At 30.6% G+C, this 19,636-nt stretch overlaps 2 long non-coding RNA genes across 16 annotated transcripts in view; both read right to left on the reverse strand.

Moving 5' to 3' along the window:
* The window catches only part of LOC143242904 (uncharacterized), a 176,851-nt gene that overhangs the window by 97,446 nt on the left and 59,769 nt on the right, over nt 1-19,636 (reverse strand). The window lies entirely within an intron of this gene.
* LOC143242906 (uncharacterized) lies at nt 216-18,312 on the reverse strand. 14 transcript variants are annotated; one of them, XR_013023404.1, is made up of 7 exons: nt 17,778-18,309; nt 13,846-13,919; nt 13,303-13,338; nt 9,694-9,759; nt 8,513-8,569; nt 4,907-5,065; nt 216-4,176 (listed from the first exon to the last, which is right to left on the reverse strand). It is a non-coding gene; the product is annotated as an uncharacterized LOC143242906 (long non-coding RNA). The 14 variants fall into 14 exon arrangements; XR_013023403.1 differs by having other exon boundaries at nt 8,464-8,569; XR_013023406.1 differs by lacking the exon at nt 4,907-5,065.

Consider the following 19,636-nt stretch of genomic DNA (forward strand, 5'->3'; position numbering starts at 1 on the left):
AAAACACTCAATGAATCCCAGTAAATACACATTCTGCTCAACTTGTCATAACTGTTGGGATTGATATATTTGACAACAGAAAAAACATCTTATTGAAGTATGCTTGTTTGTTATTGGATAAAACAATATAGTTTCATATAATATAGTACTGGTAAATACAAACAAATTACTGTTTAAAACATTAAAAATAAACACCAGCTAACAAAACAACACTAAGTATACAATTAACTTTTAATGTATTCTATCCAATCATCCATCCAATATTTTCAGAAACCAAAACAAATAATAAATATACTGTGTACATAAACATATAAATATAGCTCTATATACAACTCAAGCAAAAAAATGGTATTATTAAATAGGATAAATTTACCAAAATTTATAAACTGATTTTATGGAAATTGTTTGGTTTGCACACAAAAGGCACTTGAAAACTATCTCCCAAAACTCAGCAATAAAGGTATGGACAGATAGTTACAATAAACTATTCTGTGGAAATAAAATGTACCCCACAAACAAAAAAAAAAATTACAACGTACTGTGCAGATAAATATCTTTCTTAGTTACTAAACAAAAAAAAACATTCCACAAAACTTTATTTCTTCAAACTGAAAAATATCAACATCTAACACAACCAGAAAAATAAGTATGTTATACAGTTTCTTTGTAGCAGTTATAAGTTTATAATGATTAATAAAATATTTTCCAAACACACACACACACAAAAATAGTTCTGACTTGTTTTATTTGAAATATACTTATAAATATTATGTTTTAAAGTTAGTTTCTCTGATCAATATTTATCATTAACACAAAAGCAAAAGCATGACAATATTATCAAATTTTATAACCTTTTAACGAGTGTTAAAATCCCAATTGAGTTAAATGGTTTTAGCTGTTTCCAGAAGTGTAAAACTAAACATAAAGAGGCACTTCATAGTTCAAAACATCAAAGCAATATACACATATTTACACTAATTATTCATGTCCACAGTAACATACAATTCTGAAAAAAAATTGCCTATGGTCAAAACAAAGTAATACAAAAGGCTGGGACAAGAAACAACTAAATGTTGAACATTCAAGAGTAAGCAGATTGAATCATGATGTGAACACTGAAGTTCAACCTGACAAAATGGATTTTAAACAACTACGAGTTTTTATGAAAACATTTAAGAAACACAGGGGCTGATACCTTACAGAAATTTCCACCCTTCATGATGGTTATTAGCTTACAAATATTTTGAACCCTTAAGACAACTGATGGTCACAGAAAATTTTAACCCTTATCACTAATCTTTGTAACTGTTGAAGGCCTGTGCAAGGGAACTTGCACTATCATAAACAAATTGTTTTATATTAGTTAAAAGGCCACTCTGACTTTTTTTCACAACAAAAACAAAACATGAAAGTTTTTTACTCACTATCTAAACATGGCTATCTTTTGCTAGAATTTTATATTGTTCTGTACCCTTTTTATTTGTCTGAATCTCTTCAGTATCTGATATGATACATGATAGGTATTCCATGAATTAAAAAACAACAACTACATGATGTAGTATTGTATTTGTACTAACATAAAATAATATGCAAATCACGAGTACTAAGTCTTCTGTTTACAATCAGTAACAGGAGTAATGTTACAAAAATTCTTCTTCATTAACAAATGTTACTAGTAGTTCTAGTGCTGTAAACATCTACAAGTTTGGGACCTTCAAAATTGGTATTTCTATTTCATGTAACAAATAAATTAAACAAACAGAAGCAGAAACAGTATAGTGTAAGAGACAAAAAAAAAGAACCCCTTAATGAGCAGTCAAATTTATAAATGAAAAAGCATGAATGATATTAAAAAAAGCAACACTTAATGACTGTAATTATGAAAAAAAATGGATCTTAACATATTTTTCATGAAGTATGTATTATTCACACAAACAAAGTAAATTATATTACCTTATTATTAACTGAAATGGACTATTCCACTAAAACCTCTTTGCAAAGGAAAAGTATTTAACTACACCATCTACCAGATAGTGGGGTTTATTTAATGTAAAGTACAAAAACTGTTGAAAATTATACCCCATAATAACCTGATGATGTATCATTCATTATGAGCCTAAAATGTACAGTACAACATAGCTGATAATTATTTTATCTAATTAGTCAATTACAATTCAACCAGTAGCATACTTATATGACAAGTAAAAGGCACAATTTTAAATGTTTCATAAAAGTTAAGCACAACTAACTTCTTTCAGTGTCAAATTATTAGAGAAACATGTCAAACATTATTCCCATTTTAAAAATCTTTAAAAGTTCTTTTCCCATTTGTAGACTATCCTACCAAACATTTTTTAAAAGCATGAGATGTGTGAGATTTATTTCAAAATAAACTGAACACTGGCTTTCAGATACACAGCACGTAAATGAGTTTAATATTAAGTAAAACCAGCTCTAACTGTCTGATGTAAGTAGAGGATGAAAAGTCTGTTTATACAATGACAAACAAATTATACTACTGTGTAATATTACTACAGACATATTTGTTTTGTATATATAACAAACAAACTGAATTATTCTATAGTAGTAACATCATATGCTCTTCTCCATTAGTTTGGTAAACAACTTTGTCAAATTATTTAGCACCACAAAACAGTCACCTTATAGCAACATCAAGGTACAGCACAGTGACAATCATTTAGCCACTTTTCATGGTTGTGGTACCGTTTGTTTGTTTGTTTTTAGCATCTCCCACTATATTAGAGTATACCATATTAGCAGGGTAACAATCACATTACCATTTTTATTTCCTTGTCATAGTACTGTGTTTTTCTAGTGTTTGCCATTAGGTTGCAGCAGTTGTGGTATAGTAACAATCATCTGGCCATTTTTGGATTATTACAACACAATGTATTATTAGTTCCCTTCATTATGTTACAGCATACCAGTCAACTATACCTAAATTATTGTACATAATACTAACTGTTCTCTCCTGTATTGTCTGCTTACCATTTTACTTCACTACATACCAGGTTGACAATTTTACTTTGCATCCACATGAAGATCTTTATTCCAGTAATAACTGGGACAACACTTGAGAAACTGTATTAAGTACCATTCTAAAAATCTCATAAAGGTCCTTGGTGTTTGTTTTGAAAACACATCTTTACAGATATTGTTTATACAGATGACTCTCTTAACACAACTATATCAGTGTGTTGAATCATAAAGAAGACAGTTTAGATCTATCATAGCTGCTATTTATTAGACCACAAGGTTTGTTTATATTCTAATATCTGTATGTAACTTTACAATTAGTTGTTAAGTTATATTCAGAAAACACAAGGAATTCAGTTGTGTCACAACAACAGTTTATAAGATGATTCAAGTTCATTTTCTACTATCTATATACTACCTTGAGACGAAACAGTTATGAGCTAGCTATTAAATATGGAAAATTAGAAGAGAACTATAACCCTGACCCGTGTTTAATGTCTTTTTTTTATTATTTGTGTTACGATCACAATTTAATTATAATATCAAACTTCCCTCAGAATCACACTCTTTCCCTATTCTATAACACAATAAATGGGCTAAACAAAAAGCGATTTAAAACTGAGAAATAAAGCAACACATGGGTCAAATAATTTTAATAATTTAGTGTCATAAACGTTTTGTCTCTCACAAAATTTTAAAACTATATAGCCAAATAATCAAAAACTGGTCAATATATTTTGTTAGAAATAAGTAGAAAGTGCATTTCTTGGCCTAATTTCCTTTATGGCAGACATTAACATGGAAAGCTCTGCTGCTAGAACGATCCATTTTTAACAAAACTGTGGTAATGATAAGAATCTTTATATTTTATTAATGTTAACTGAAAGCCTGGTTCACTCACTTCTCAGAATAATTGATATCAATGTTCTTGACATTGAACAGTCACATTTTACTTATTCATTAAACACACAAAAAACTGAATGGATACTTTCCATCAAGCCAGTAATTATAGGAAACTAAAATATGTAACAAAGGGAAGAATTAAGTACAATTATACTAATCACTGTTTGATGTTAACTGTCTGAGCTGTTTTAGGACAGTTTCTACCAACTTCTTCTTGTCTCGTTGATTCTTTTTTAATGCTGAAAATACATTTTTCTTCTTGTCTGCTTCTCTCACCTTTAAGGGAGTAAAGAACATTAATTCACACTAAAAGTATGGATAGGTCAAATTAATAATATTTTAAAAAATTAGTAAATTATATTATCCTTTTCATTCACAAACCTGAACAAGACCTACCTAAAAAAAATAAGACCCTTTGAAAAAATGTTGCATTATTTGAAACTTGTATTTTTAGCAATAATTTTATTTCTAAAACAACTTGAAAGGTAGTAATACACTTTTCACAAATAAATAAACATTGAAATTGGTTCAAAAGCATGCATTATAAAATATAAAGTGTAAACACACCATTGTAAAGTAAAAAAAAACAACAAACTTTTTATCTTTATAACACAAATTTGCCCTAAACAATGTTCTAGGTAACACTGCATAACAAATCATTTGCTACTAGAGAAAACTCAAGTGATTCTTGGTAATTAAATAGTTTTGGTTTCAGATATGTAATCAGAATTTGTCCAACACCTCTAGATTTTAAGATACTGTAGTATCTCACCACTTTATCAACAATATGTGTAATACCATACAATCAGCTCAGTTCAATAGGTTTATACTGTGAAATTAAGTTTACATAGAAAGTTTAATGGACAAAAGGAATAAATTTTTGATAACTTCAAACAGTAACTGTGTTGTATTGGTGTAAAACTCCATATATATTGTTCATATGTGCTACTTGTTCTTGATAAAATTATAATGACTTGCACCAATTTTGCTTCATTCCCATGTTCACCTTTTCTGCCCAGGAACATTTGAGGAGTCCCTCAACTGAGCTTAAAATGGGCAGAGTGATACACCTCTCTCTCAACTGCTTTTCACTCACTCACTCAGTTGGTTACTTTGTCTGGCTCTGTGCACACTCAAAACAAAGTCCATCTTCCTCACATCATACCTGTGATATAATCAAATAAAATCAAAATTTTGTTTTAAAATATTTTAAACTAGTTCTCTAAACATAATTCTTTTATACTTTTTAGATAATTATTTGATGTACTGGCTGCTTTCACTTCAAGTAAAGTCCAAAAACCACCTAAACAGTTTATGCTACATTTGTGTTGAACAGTTTCCAAATCTGGCTTCACACAGTGGCTAAATAAAAGAAGAGCAATTGTGTCATTGACAATTTCAATGATACAGTGTGAGCCCAAAGATCATCTAACTAACTGTTATTTTTGCATTGATATTTCTGGATATTCAGACAAAACTAAACAATACACTAAATATCCAGAGATTGCATCTGTGATGAAACCAGTATCTCATGGGGATGATTTTCTTGTGTCCAGCAGCAAAGTGGGAAATAGAAGTTATACTGCAAAAAAGACAATGAATCATCTTTACTTCCTTCATTTAGTAATTTTACCCTGTGGCATCTCAGCATAAACTGCCTCATCTGATCACACAAGATGAGCTAAATGATCAGATTTGTGACTTGTTTTATACTGAAACAGCATGGGGAAATTTCATTTACGGCATTGGAATTTATCATAAAGTCTTGCTTCTCACTACAGCATGCAAGATACTTTGTGTTTCTGTACAAATGTTGATGCACTAATTGAAGAATCAAGTAGTGATTATACTCTCAAGAAAGAAAACATTTTACCAATACATCTAAAGTTAGTGTGAAAACTGTGCTTTTACATAATGGGAACACTGAGCCATTGGTTCCTGTTATTAATGCTGTGAACATAACAGAACATGCAGCTTATACCTGAAGCAATCAAATATCCACTACTGCTCAGTCCATAAATTGAGTATACCAAACACTGTAGCTTTTGTCTGTCTGGGATAGCCGATATCATAAAATTCATTTAAAAAAATGGAATGGCCAGTGAGAGAATTACGTTCCAGGAAAACAGAAAGTTGAGTTCCAACTTTCAGTGAATCATCAAGATATGTTTCTTCCATCACTCCATCTGTCTTATAAGTTTCAAAAGTTAGTGAAGTAAAACTAAAAGGTGGTATCTTTGTTGGGCCACAGATTTGGGAAGTGCTGATGAATGGTGATTTTGAAACATTACTCAGTCAGAAAGAACTTACTGCTAGGAAATCACTCAAACTGGTTGTTAAAATTTTCTTAGGAATTTACAGAGATGAAAACTATGTTGTGACAATTAATGATATCCCTGAGAACAAGAGGAAAACTGGGTCCAAGATGTCACAAAAGTTACACTTCTCACACTTTTAATTAAGCAGATCTAGGTGCAGTGAGCAATAATCTTGGTGAGCACTTCCCTCAAGATATGTCTATAATAGAACAGTAACATCAAGAAAGACAGTGGAATCCTGTGATGACGGAAGATTACTGTTGATTCTTATAGCATGAAACTAACAACATACATAAAAGATGCAACAAGTCAGTCAAGTATTTTGTAAAAAGAAATAAAAAATAATACCATGATGAAAGTTTTAAACATAGCTTCAGTGTATTTTCAGTTTTTGAACATTCTTAAATGCAATTTTTAACAAATAAATAAAGTTATCAGAGAGAGTTATTTTCACAATATATCAGAATATTTAGAATAAACCTAACATAGCTCAAAAACTAGAGGTGATCAGTAATATTCAACAATTTTTAGAATCAGGATCAACAAACTACTCATGAACAGTTGTATTTTTATTGTAGTATAGAAGCATCTTTTGTGTACAGTGTAACTTCTAAACATATAATTACTGTGCAAAATTACTCAAACACTTATATGCTTTACATCTTTCTAAAAAATTACTTTGATTCAATGACTTAAGGATATTTCAACACATAAACAAAAAACATGAATTTTATCTCATAAGTACAACTCAAAGCTGATAGTTAAAGCCATATATAACTTCCATTATAAAGATGCTTACACATAGAACAGCCTTAAATATAAAATTTTCAAAATTACTTACAGATCAACCTATACAAAATATATACTTCATGATATTCCTACAAGTATCTATATTCTTACTTATTCCAACTAACAAGACATGCTTTAACAGATATGAGATGTTCTTTCATTATAAAAAGCCTAGACACCTAGTTATCATAAAATAAAAAGTTAAGGAAAACTATCATATTTATATGCAAGAAAGTATCAATTAATTGTGCAAATTTGTGGTAAGCACTGTTAAATATATGAATAAACAAACATTCTGAATTTAAGTGGTTTTCTATTAAATGAACCTAATTATGGCTAAATTAACTAACACATTCATGATCATTAACTTCAAAATGTAAAATAGAATTTTAGTTATAAACATTATACCATAAATTTAAGATTTTATTTCTATCTACCTTAGAAAAATAATATATTGACAATATTTATCTACTTTGTTTTCAATGTTTTATTACTCTCACATTACACGTGGAGATGAAAATCTAAGAATGTTTATTTAATTTGAAGCATTGGAACCTATCATCTTGTGAATATGTGCAAATTGTATGCATGTATGATTAACTGACTACACAACAGACATTCAACTATTATTAAACTCTAGACAGTTAAAACTGATTCATTAATAATTATGGTATTAATACAGAGAATTCTCAGGTTATGTTTAATATATTACAATGATAAAAAAACATCTATGGAGAGAAACTTTTTGGTAATAAAATCTACAACTTTTTCCAACTTCTGTCTCAAAACAAAATACCTATATAGTTCAAATAAAAATTAAATGAGTAATGAATATTATGTACGTCTAACATATCACCATACTTATGATGATTAGAAGGTATTAATGTGTCATGGAACCCTCAATGCAAGCAAATTTTTTGCTATAATCCCAAACACAAGATTCAGCTAGCTTAGAAGGTTTAGTTTTGTTCTCAACACATATCTTAAGATAACAATGCAAAATAATCTTCATAAACAAATATATATATATATATATCAAACAATTTAACCAATACTAAAAATAAACTAACATTAAAGAAAGAAAAAATAAAACATTACTTTATTCACAGTCTACAACTATTTATCATCTTACCTTCATTCTTTCTAAATTTGTATTTACACCTGTCAAAGGCTAGTTGAGAAACTAAATAAGACTTAACTTTTAATTTAAAAAATGAAACATGACATCTTGCAGGACTTGTCTTGGAGTAAGACATCAATAGTATCAGGTTTCTTAAGGGCAACACATAACTAGGTAACTAAACATACAATGTTTCAGGTGGCTATACGTTTTCTTTTCCTTTTTTAAAAATCAAAAGATGCATAACAATTATTGGAAAGACTTTAACAATTTATAATAAAGCAGTATAATAGTGACATTTAAAATTAACTTTGATTACTTATATGTTCCACTTACTTTTCAAGCAGAACTACAGCAACTTGTGGGTTTACCCTTAAATACTTACTATTTTCTTGTCCATAGTCATGAAAGTAGGTTGCCCAGTCCCATGTCAAGAAAAGATCTAGAAGTTATAAGAAAATATAACAACAAAAATTCTGCAAGAAAAATTCCAGTGCACCAAAATAAAGTAAACTGTTATATGTAAATTAACTAACAAAAATTACATGAAGAAGGAATTGTACACCATAAGTCAGAAAGTAATAATAAGAAATCAGTTTTAGTGAAAGGAGACTGATGGACTCTGTGACAAAACTAAAATAATTGGAAGATGTGATATCGAAAAAATATATGTAACTATTTTACTTAGTAGAGTTTCCACAGTTAATACATCTTTAATTATGTTTATTTGTTTGTTTTTGAATTTCATGCAGGAGGGCTATCTGCACTAGCCATCCCTAATTTAACAGTGTAAAACTAGACGGAAGTCAACTAGCTATCCCTAATTTAACAGTGTAAGACTAGACGGAAGTCAACTAGCTATCCCTAATTTAACAGTGTAAGACTGGAGGGAAGTCAGCTAGCTATCCCTAATTTAACAGTGTAAGACTAGAGGGAATTACGTACTTTACATTCACACTTAGACACAACTAGCTATCATCTGATCTTAACATTAGTAACAGAAGGTGTATTTAATGGCCTAAATATAAGCATTGGGTGTAAAACATTATTGTAACAAAGGCTTAGTTGAAACACTACTCCACTGAAACCCTTGGTAACTTTTATCTTACTTTTGTCTATACCTCAATGTTAATAAACAACTGAAAAAAATATAAATAAAATGCTATCTAACTTATCATGGTGCAATAAGTGAGCCTAGGGTATTATTTGTTTTATAATTAAGCTTAAAAATGTACTGTGCAATAACTTACTCTAAACTCAATAAAGACAAAATATCAATTCTAAATCTAAATAATTTCTGAATTAAATTGCTTTGTTGTATCACCAAAGTTAACAAGTATAAAAAACAAACCAATATGTATATTAAACATTCACAACATAAATACCATAGTTGACCTGACAATATCAATTGGGAGTTTTGTTACAAAACAATGATATAAATTGTAGACCATTACTATTAAAACAAAGAAGCATGACACAAACTGTTTATTATATATATTAACACCAGAGGGACATTTAGAGTGTTCCTTCTACCACACACATTATACTCTTTAACACTGTAAATACCTGACAGCCATAAAGCTTCTTATTTCCAAAGAATGCAACATGTAGATCTTCAATGTTTTCAGTTTACTAAAATGTTTAGTTAAAATAAAGTTATTTCAATTTTTAAGTCTATCTCATGCTACGTTTATCATTTTTATAAAGTACTTCATAACTTAATGTTTCATGAAAAATTCAAAATCTTCCTATTAACAGTAAGCAGAGCCAATCTTTATACATATACTCAAAAAGTGATTTACAAAACCATAACTTTTATCTCTGTATTTCTATAGACTGGTGGAACTTTTAAGCAAATAGGTCTATTCAGATACCAATAACTATTTTGAATCTATTCAATGTCACACAGCGTGGCTTTCAAATGCATAACTAAACTTTTGGAAAAGAAATATCAATAACTAACATACTGAGCAAGAGCAAGAATTTAAACTGAACAAAATACACTATTCATTTCAAGCAGGCCAAACTAACCTACCAATCCTTTGACTATTTATGTGCATGTGAAACTGAATGAGTGTTTAAATTTTTATCAGTACAACATATAACCCAATAAAGGTGACATAAAATATTTTAACTAGATTGACTGTTCTTTTTTCAGGATAATATAGAGCAATGATTAGTAGGGCACATTACAAGTACAGATGTTGATGTCATTTATGTCAATAATAACAGAAGACATTCCTGTCATGTTTAGATGTACATAAAAAAATGTGTGCATTACATGAAAGATGGCAGTGACAACAGTTAAAAAATGTTAAAACAGTTTTCACAGAATAGAAAAATAAAAAGGAATGGGAATTACAGAAAATGATAATGTGAAGAAATATATAGGAAACAATACTAATATATGGGAAATAGAAAAATTAATAAAAATATAGGTGATATTAATATGCAGGTAACAAAAACTAATATATGGGAAATAAAAAAATGAATAAAATATAGGTGATATTAATATATAGGAACAATACTAATATACCGAAATAGAAAAATGAATTAAAATATTGGTTATTAATAAAAAAAAATTACAAAGTTGTTTTGAAATTTTTTAAGAGATTCACAAAGGTCATTAATTCTATGACTAAGAATGATGTCATTCTGTTGTAGAATTTAACAATGCTATCCAATAAACATCCTTAATTTCTTTCTAAAAGTGGAAAAGATTCACAAATAACAATGAACAGTTATGTTGAAACTTGAGAAAAGTAAATAACCTTAAACAATATCAAACCTAATGAAGGACAGTTGCTTGAAACACTAGTTAAATAATGTAACTGTTTTTGTCCTTTTTTAACTTTAGGTGTTTATAAAAACAATATTTCTTTTGTGAAGTAAGAGAGGATTCCATATACTGTAGACCAGCACAGTGCTTCCTTGTACCTAGACAAGCATGAGACCTGTACAAGTAAAACTTTATACAACCTTCCCTAACAATGGCTAGTGACCAATAAAAGCCAGCCTATTAACCTGAGACACACACAAGATCATCCTCTAATACAAAGAAAAAGCAATATGCAACAAAATTCACATAATACAAACTTGAAACTCCCTTAAGTTAAAAAAAAAGAAAAAACAGACCTCCATGATGGTCACTGAATATTAAAACTACTGTGTATATATAAACCAGTCTCTGTATCAAAAAGACTAATGACTGATTTTCAGCCACGACCACTAAATAAATAGTTCTTTGAGATTTCCAAGAATATGGAAGCAGATTATTAGTCAAAACACAGGATAAAAGTAATGAGTAACTAGTATCTAATAGTTAATAAAAAAAAAAGTTATCATTTAACAATCAGACAGAAGTGACCATACAGGTTACTAACCATGACAGTTCATGAGCATCAGAACTATGGGATGAACTAAACAAATACAAAAACTTGTTCACCCTTTACCATTCAGATAACTAGACTAGACTGATGTTTCAGGCAAGACTAAGAAAAGAGGATACTAAAGTATTCTAGAGATGTTTCTCAAGCAAATTAGAATGACCAAATACAAAGTTCACCAAAATAATTATAGCAGAAGTAAACAATCTGATTAACAATTACTTTGAAATTCTTTTAAAGCCTGTAGAAAGGTCTAGTGATTTAGTCAACAGAAAAAATATAAAAAAAGAGAAAAAAAGCAAATAACTTCATGAAGAAATCACAATTCCAAGAATTATGTGACAAAATAAGTCACTCTCATTTACAGCTGTGATAAGACATGTAACTGGATTACTCGAAGTCAACAAAAAATGTATCAATTACAAACATATATGTGACATTTATAATCACAAGTACAAATGCCATAAATACATTGACGGATGTCACTGACAATGAATGTAAATCTCGTGTATATATTTGGTTCCCAGATACACAAAAAGTGTTCTTGACTGAAGCCAACAGGCAAAAAATTCCACATTAAAATGCACACAGAAGCATTTAAATGACATAGTCTTAAGTACTCACATCAGAAACTCAATGATGAATAGTGTTGATAAACAAAATAACACTGAAAGTCACGCGTTTATCTGATCAGAACAGCAGCATTTTAAAATTAATTTATATGCAAATTACTGAATTATGTGCAAAATTTAATTAAACATCTTTACAATCCATGCATGTGAATGAAATTAACGTTATAGTATATAATTTAATGTTTATGTTATCCAAGTTTTAATTCTTTGTTGCAACAGAAACATTTAAAATAAATATTTTACTCACATAGTTTGCTTGTCACATGATCCAAGTAATATAAAAAAAATCTCCAATTTAACAGAAACTGACTGTAAACACATAAGCTCACAATGCACACAACTGTCTAGATGCCAATGTATTTTCACATGTCCTTTTGAGACATACGATATATGCAGTCTTAGAACTCAATCCACTGCAAAAGAGAAATAGATTTTACAGCCTTTTATGGGTGGTATGCCAATCTTCTATACTTTGGAAACAAATTTATGATGTACAAGTAATTAGTTAATACAAGTGTACAAAGCTGTTATAAAGAGCTCAGTTTACACTCCATTCCACCAACAGTTAATATGAAATTGGTGTACAGTTTTTGTACTGAAGTTGAAGTAACAGCCTGCAGTACTATTGTCTACAGCACTTACAGTGGTTTGTTACCTCAAAATGCTATAGTTAGAGACAGTTGAACTGTACTTAAATCTAATTTTTATATTTTAGTTGACTATGTATAATTTATGTTTTAAAAATCCTATTTGAGTGATTTAATTGTTTTTATAAGCTTAACTTGTTACATGGATTGTGAAAGCTTTATAAACAAGATGGTATCTATAACAGCCATCCTGTTTTGGCAACACATCTATGTGGGGAATTTGTCAAAATAACTTCTTCATAAAAGGCCTATTGGTATCAGTTAACATATCAGAATAAATAGACAAAGAATTTTAAAGGAGAATTAAAAATAAACTATAAATGAAAAGATAAAGATGTTAAATTACAAATATGTGAAAAAGATGACTATACCAGTGAATTTCTATAAAGATGTAAAAGGTATGTACACATTTTGTTAATTTTAAAACATTTCCCTGCACTCTCTGTTGATGATGATAAATAGAGTTAGTAATACAGTGCATAAAAGAGAAAATAAAGTACAAATATTTACCTTAAAAAACAGCAACTGATGTTCATTTGTAAGGTTCTAGAGGTTATGCAAATGAAATGTAAAAACTGTAAGGTAAAAAGTATTATTTTTATACTTTATGTAAAAATTACTTTGCATGTGAACTACTCAGAGTCCAAGTGTAAATTACTGCATTAAATAATGAATTTTTATCAGAAAAATCCAAAAAATATTTACAAAATAAAACTTTTGCTGAAACTACTTACTTTAATGAAAGTTTGTTATCAAGTTTTAAGGAAATAATTTCATTAACTAGTTTCATTTTTGAAAGGCATTTCATGAGAGTTGCATACTTTTCTTCCTATGAGCATATATCATTCTTCAAGGTTTAATGTCTTCCATAATGTAACTGTTAATTACATATCTATATACATAATGTATGGCAATGTTACATACGTAAACAATATTAATGACTATTCTACAGCAACCACATAAAATGTATTTAGTCCAAAAGCAATGTTTACATTACTTGTAATATCTTTTAATATGAACTTAAATAGTAGAGTTTTGTAAAGGTTTACTAACCTGCCTAAGATCAGCAAAGCACATCTGGAGTGCACCTTCTTCAAACCCTCTAACAGGTTCTGAATTAGCAAACACTATTGAAGACAAAAAAGAACTCAGTTTAGTTTATATCCATTAGTGAATAATTATTATCTGCATATGTTTTGAAGGCCTTATCATAAAATATTTGGATTGCCAACACAATTCAGTTTCATTGAAGCATAAAATGCTGTTTCGTTTTTGTCTTTGATCTGCTTAAACATAGTCTAGAAAGCCAACATCCAAATGCAGTGGAGATTGTGTGATAAGTTTATCAAAATGTGTGGGATAAGATTGACCTCATCAACTTTTGTAGAAACTTACTGCAATGAAAGAAGTAATTTCATAATAATGCATTATTATGGCCATCAAAACTGAACATGATTTACAATGAAATAGTTCCAAGGGAAGCAGGAAACCTGAAAGTTGTTCTTAAAAGATAAATGAACCCTTAAACAAATAATACTGTGTAAGACTATTAAGTATTCTGATTATTTACACAACTGAAAAATAAATAAGAACAAAACTACAATAAGAATTTCATTAATTAATCAACAACAAAAATAAATCTCTTCACAGAGAACTAAATTTCATTAACAAAAATACAATTCCTAATTGACCTAAAACTTTAAGAAGTTAATTATTCTTGGGTATCTTTGAAATTAGATTTTGATAAAAATGGTTTTATGTTTCAGATGTGGTTTAAATAAACAGTTTCAATTTTAAGGTAATAACATTAAAGTGTGATGGTCCATAAGGTACAAATTTTCCAAACTCTTCAAATTTCTTGATTTGCATATACTGTGTTAACCTTATTTCCCCAGATGTTAAAAGCTTTAAAAAATAACAACAAAAGCACTTTCAATTTTGTCCATAAATCATCCATAAAAAGATCATAGCATAATGTGTTTGCAAAATGACCAATTTCCATCTTCAGTCATTGTCTAATTCAACAGAAATACCTTTGTTGCAATATATGGAAAATAGTCAAGTAAGGAAACTGTTATTGTATTAAAGTCTATCTTTATACTGTGCTGTTTGTGTCCCAGGAACCACAGTACTTACATTATACATACATTGCACCTCACTACTATAACAACTGAATAACACAAGCAAAACCAGGTTAATATATGTGATTCATCCTCACTGTCAAGCTGAATTCAGGGAAAGTACTCCTTACTTAAAAAGATGGGACTAAATATTTGTCCACAGAAAACCATGCTTTCCTTTTCACTACTGGCTTACATTATACACTATATCTTATTAGTATGATAAAGCTGACTTAAAACTGTAAAATGTTCAAAGTTGCATCGCCTACTTCAATCTTTTTTATCTACCTTTGTACTAAACTCACTGACTCTTTAATCTTTTGGGATCTTCTAGAAATTATTCCCTCTGTCCAGGATGTTTTTTTGGCCTCCAAATTAACAAGTTAGGGCTGAGAGATGCCTTGGGTCTCTTTTGCAACTGGATGACATATCCATATCGAGGCTTACAATATAAAATTGAATATATGGTGTGCCTTGTTAATTTGGAGGCCAAGAAAACATACTAGAGAGAGGGAAAAATTTCTAGATGATCCCAATTTTCATAAAAATATAGGTGATTTTCAACAAAATAAGATGTTAAGCAGGGCAACAGTGAAAGTTACGTTTCCTACACTGAAAATGTATTTCATATAACTAGTCTCATTTAGTGCTGCCCTTTATGTGAAAAAAAAGAAAGAAAAACATGCCACAAGTCTTTTTCCTCCCTTCCTTTGGAAATGACTTATTTTAATGTCTCTCATGCAAATTATCATGGATAATCCTCCACAAAGGAAAGTACTATACACTCATTATATGTGCGACTTCCTCTATTCAGTTCTATCAAATTACTGTTTTGAGTTTTAGTGAAGAATTGAATCACTCATTTTGAGTGGAGAGGAAGTACATTTTATGTATAGAAAAACTAACTTCTAATATGGTACATTAGCTGTACTTATATAATCAGATAGAATCACACACTGAATTGGTGCAAGGGAAGAAAAGAAGCACCCTTTGAAAGAGTACGAAGGGCACACCTTGAGTCTAAAGTATTAGATATGAAGATATGATGTGGAAGACTACACAACTTCTAAACCAGCCGTACTCTTCACCAATCTGGGAAATGTGTTGTATATTCTGGTAGACAAAAACTGAGAAGTAAATCTAATTAGTATTGGGGAAAAATGGAAGTGTCCCGAGACACAAAGTGGCTAGGGCATGATGGACTGTACTTGACAACTACATCCAAAATCTATGCTGCTGGAAACTGACACAGATAGAGGGTAGGTGTAGAATGAGGATCATACCATCTTCACCTAAAATTAATGAGACCAGAAGGGATATCAAACCCCTGACTCCTGAAGAGAGTGTATGTTAAGAATTCAAAATGGTATATCAACTTAGAAAACCTGATGACCTGGATTGAAAAATGTGTATGAGAGAGAAATTGACCAGAACCAACCTAAGACAAATAACATCTTCAGAATAAGCTACACAAAAGACAGTTGATGAGAAACAACCAGAACAATCCCAAGTTCCTCCACCATGCTGTATCAAGACGATTGTAAGACGTAGGCACCTACTGTTTGTAGGCCCTACCAGCCATATAAGTTAAACCAAAATTAACTTTTATGGAAAATTTTCATGGACCTATAGTTTTCATAGGCACTAGGCACTGTGCCTAATAAATAATTCAGCCCTGCCTCCACAATACAGATAAAGTATAATTGAAGGAGGAAGTCAAACATATTCACTACAATGTGCAAAACTTATGTTTTTTTGCTTTTACTCTATATTATAAAACAAAAAAGGAGACTGAGAAACTGATTGAAAGACTATAACAGATAGCCAGTCTTCAGTTTTAATGACAACAACAAACAGCTGGAATAGAAACTGTGAAAGAGATGATTTCCAGATTCAATGTTCTGTTGGACAGAAGGTCTTGAACTACCTCCAACAGAAGCTGGCTGTTAATGGGATCCTGAGGAAGGAAAGAAATGGATATATGTGATAAAAAGAGGAAGGTAAAGGAAGCATAGGACATGTCCAAATAATCCACCAATCTGTGGTGAAACACTGCCAAGGGGAAGAAAGTCACACAACTGAGCTCCCATCCAGTTATCAACTGGTACTGTTGATATTATGATGATCTACACTGAAAAAACACCTGGAAAGAGGAACAGGTAAAAGCTGGGGAGCACTAGGATGGGAAACAGGAATAGGGGCTTGTCTTGATTCCAACTGTGGCAAATGTGCTACCAAAAATGAAAGGGTAGAGTGTTGATGCAGGTGTTCCCAGCATACATTTCCAAAGGGTCTGGAATACGTTTGAAAATATACTAAGAAACAGAGCTACACATGATTTCAAGTGGGCAGCAAATAAATCTGACAGAAGGCTGCATTTTGACCCAGTATGTTTCAACAACAGAAAAATTATGTATGCAAGGTGAGAGTAGAGAATGAAAAATGAGTTATCTTAGAAGTAACAAAGGAGAGGCTGTTCCTCAAATACCTCAGGACTTTCGTACAGAGTTCCTGAAAGTAAATGTATGGTAGATAAATACCACAAAAGTGAGGATAATACAGAGGCATGGGTTAAAAGCACTGGAAGTCAGGGGGTACTCCCAAATTGGCAAAATAGATTCCAACACCTGTGAGTCTTACAACAGATAGGCTACTTGATGGTTCGTCAAACAAACTGTCCACAGTATATAGGAAGCAAGACATGCTGGAACTCTCAACCAATTATGAAGTAAAATGCTTTGTATGAACCCTAATATCCAAAGAAAGTGGGAAAACTAAATATGGCAAAGAAGAACTGAGAACTATCATACAACAAAAAAGGATGAGGATTGTAGGAAATCATAAAAGGAATAAAACATCACATACCTGAGAAATCATACCTAAATACGCAATATTAGACCGAGCTGACTCTGCAGGAGGTGTACAGGGAAACATGAGAAAATCCTGTGGTGGAAAAAGGCTATAAAAATCTTTCTCGGAATGAACAGGTTCAGATTGTTCATGAGGTGAATAACTTCAAGAGAAAGTGGCTGACTCACAGAACGACCAGTCTCTCATTGAATAATTGCAGATAATTCCATTAACAGGGTTGCTTGCACCTCCAGCCACAGTTACAAAACCGGCACTCTGTGCTATATCTACCTCATGTGCTTCGTAAGCACTCACGAATTTTTCAAAAACAAACATGTACAATATTATTTCAACTATACTTTGTCCTATCCATTGCCGACGACCAAACACAATAAGCCCAATCTTTATATAAGCAGCTTGTCACAGCAACGAATCTTACGGTGAAGACGTTTTCTAAACTGATAGAGTGTGATCACAATTAATTATACTTGTGAGAAGACATTGATATTAGGGCTGTGATGTAATTAACTCCACGATTTTTATATTCAGCCCCCTAGGTATCTTCATGGGAGAAAATAAATAAATTTCTTTTTCTTGTAATTCTGTTCCAACCAGTATGTAAACAGTTTGTTTATGATGCTTTTATTTTTAATATTTTAACTCAAATTGGGAAACTTAAGGGAAGAATAGAAACTTTTTAAATTCCGTATATATAATTTACCTGCCAGGCGAGTTGTTTGAACTATTTTCACAACAATAATTGTGATTATTTAGCAAGTATTATTGTGAAACAACAATGTCTTATTTTGTAATAAAATAACGTAAACATTAGATGTTTTTTCACACATATTTCAATTTGTATATTTTAAATTCAAATCAAAGCTCTTTAAAAATGGAACTGTGGTTTCTGTAGCCTCATCATAAATTTCACACCTTTTAGTTTCTGTACTTTGTCAGCTTTTAGCGTTTAATCCGTAACTCCGTAACTTTTATCAGCTTTTAGTATTTATTCCGGAACTCCGTAACTTTTATGATATATTGTTGTGGTGTTTCTTCGTTGCCTCTAAGCATGATGTGAAACAACAATATCTTATTTTGTGATAAAAATAACGTAAACACTGGACGTTTTTTCACACATATTTGAATTTATTTATTTTAAATTCAAATCAAAGCTGTGTAAAAATAGAGTTGTGGTTTCTGTAGCCTCATCATAAATTTCACACGTTTTAGTTTCTGTACTTTGTCAGCTTTTAGCGTTTAATCCGGAACTCCGTAACTTTTATGATATATTGTTTGTAGTTCTTACGTGCTTACAATATTTATAATATTAACAATGAAACAGTATCTTAGCAACAGAGATAATTAGGAGACATTTTGGAAAACGTTCAACTTACTACTGCGAGCAAACTTTAAGATATAGAGATGGTGAAGTTCTTTTTTAAAGCATTGATTTTTACAGCATTATATGCTGTAATAATAGCAATGCCTGGACACATAAAGCTTAAACCTCAAAGTATTATACTTGGCGCCCCACAGGTGATTCCGTGTGTCCCTGACAGTTATGGGATCAAAACTTATACCATTGATGTTTTCCAGTATTATTGGTTTGGCCCCTACGGTGGAATAGCAACAGACGATGATAAAATTCGAGTAAACAAAGCCACGGGTGATTTAATGATTTATAAATTTGATTTTTCTGATACCGGTGTGTATAAGTGCGTTATTGAATACTCAAAAACTGGGAGATAAAAGCACACAAACCAATTTTTATCACTCATTTCTTGGAAGGTAAATGCTTATAAGAATCGATTTTGGTAGTGTTTAGAAGTTAAAAAAAACTTTAAATTATGAATCGGATTCCATCCATTTTTACT

The sequence above is a fragment of the Tachypleus tridentatus genome, unplaced genomic scaffold, assembly GCF_004210375.1.
Source record: "Tachypleus tridentatus isolate NWPU-2018 unplaced genomic scaffold, ASM421037v1 Hic_cluster_2, whole genome shotgun sequence".
Lineage (NCBI taxonomy): Eukaryota > Metazoa > Arthropoda > Merostomata > Xiphosura > Limulidae > Tachypleus > Tachypleus tridentatus.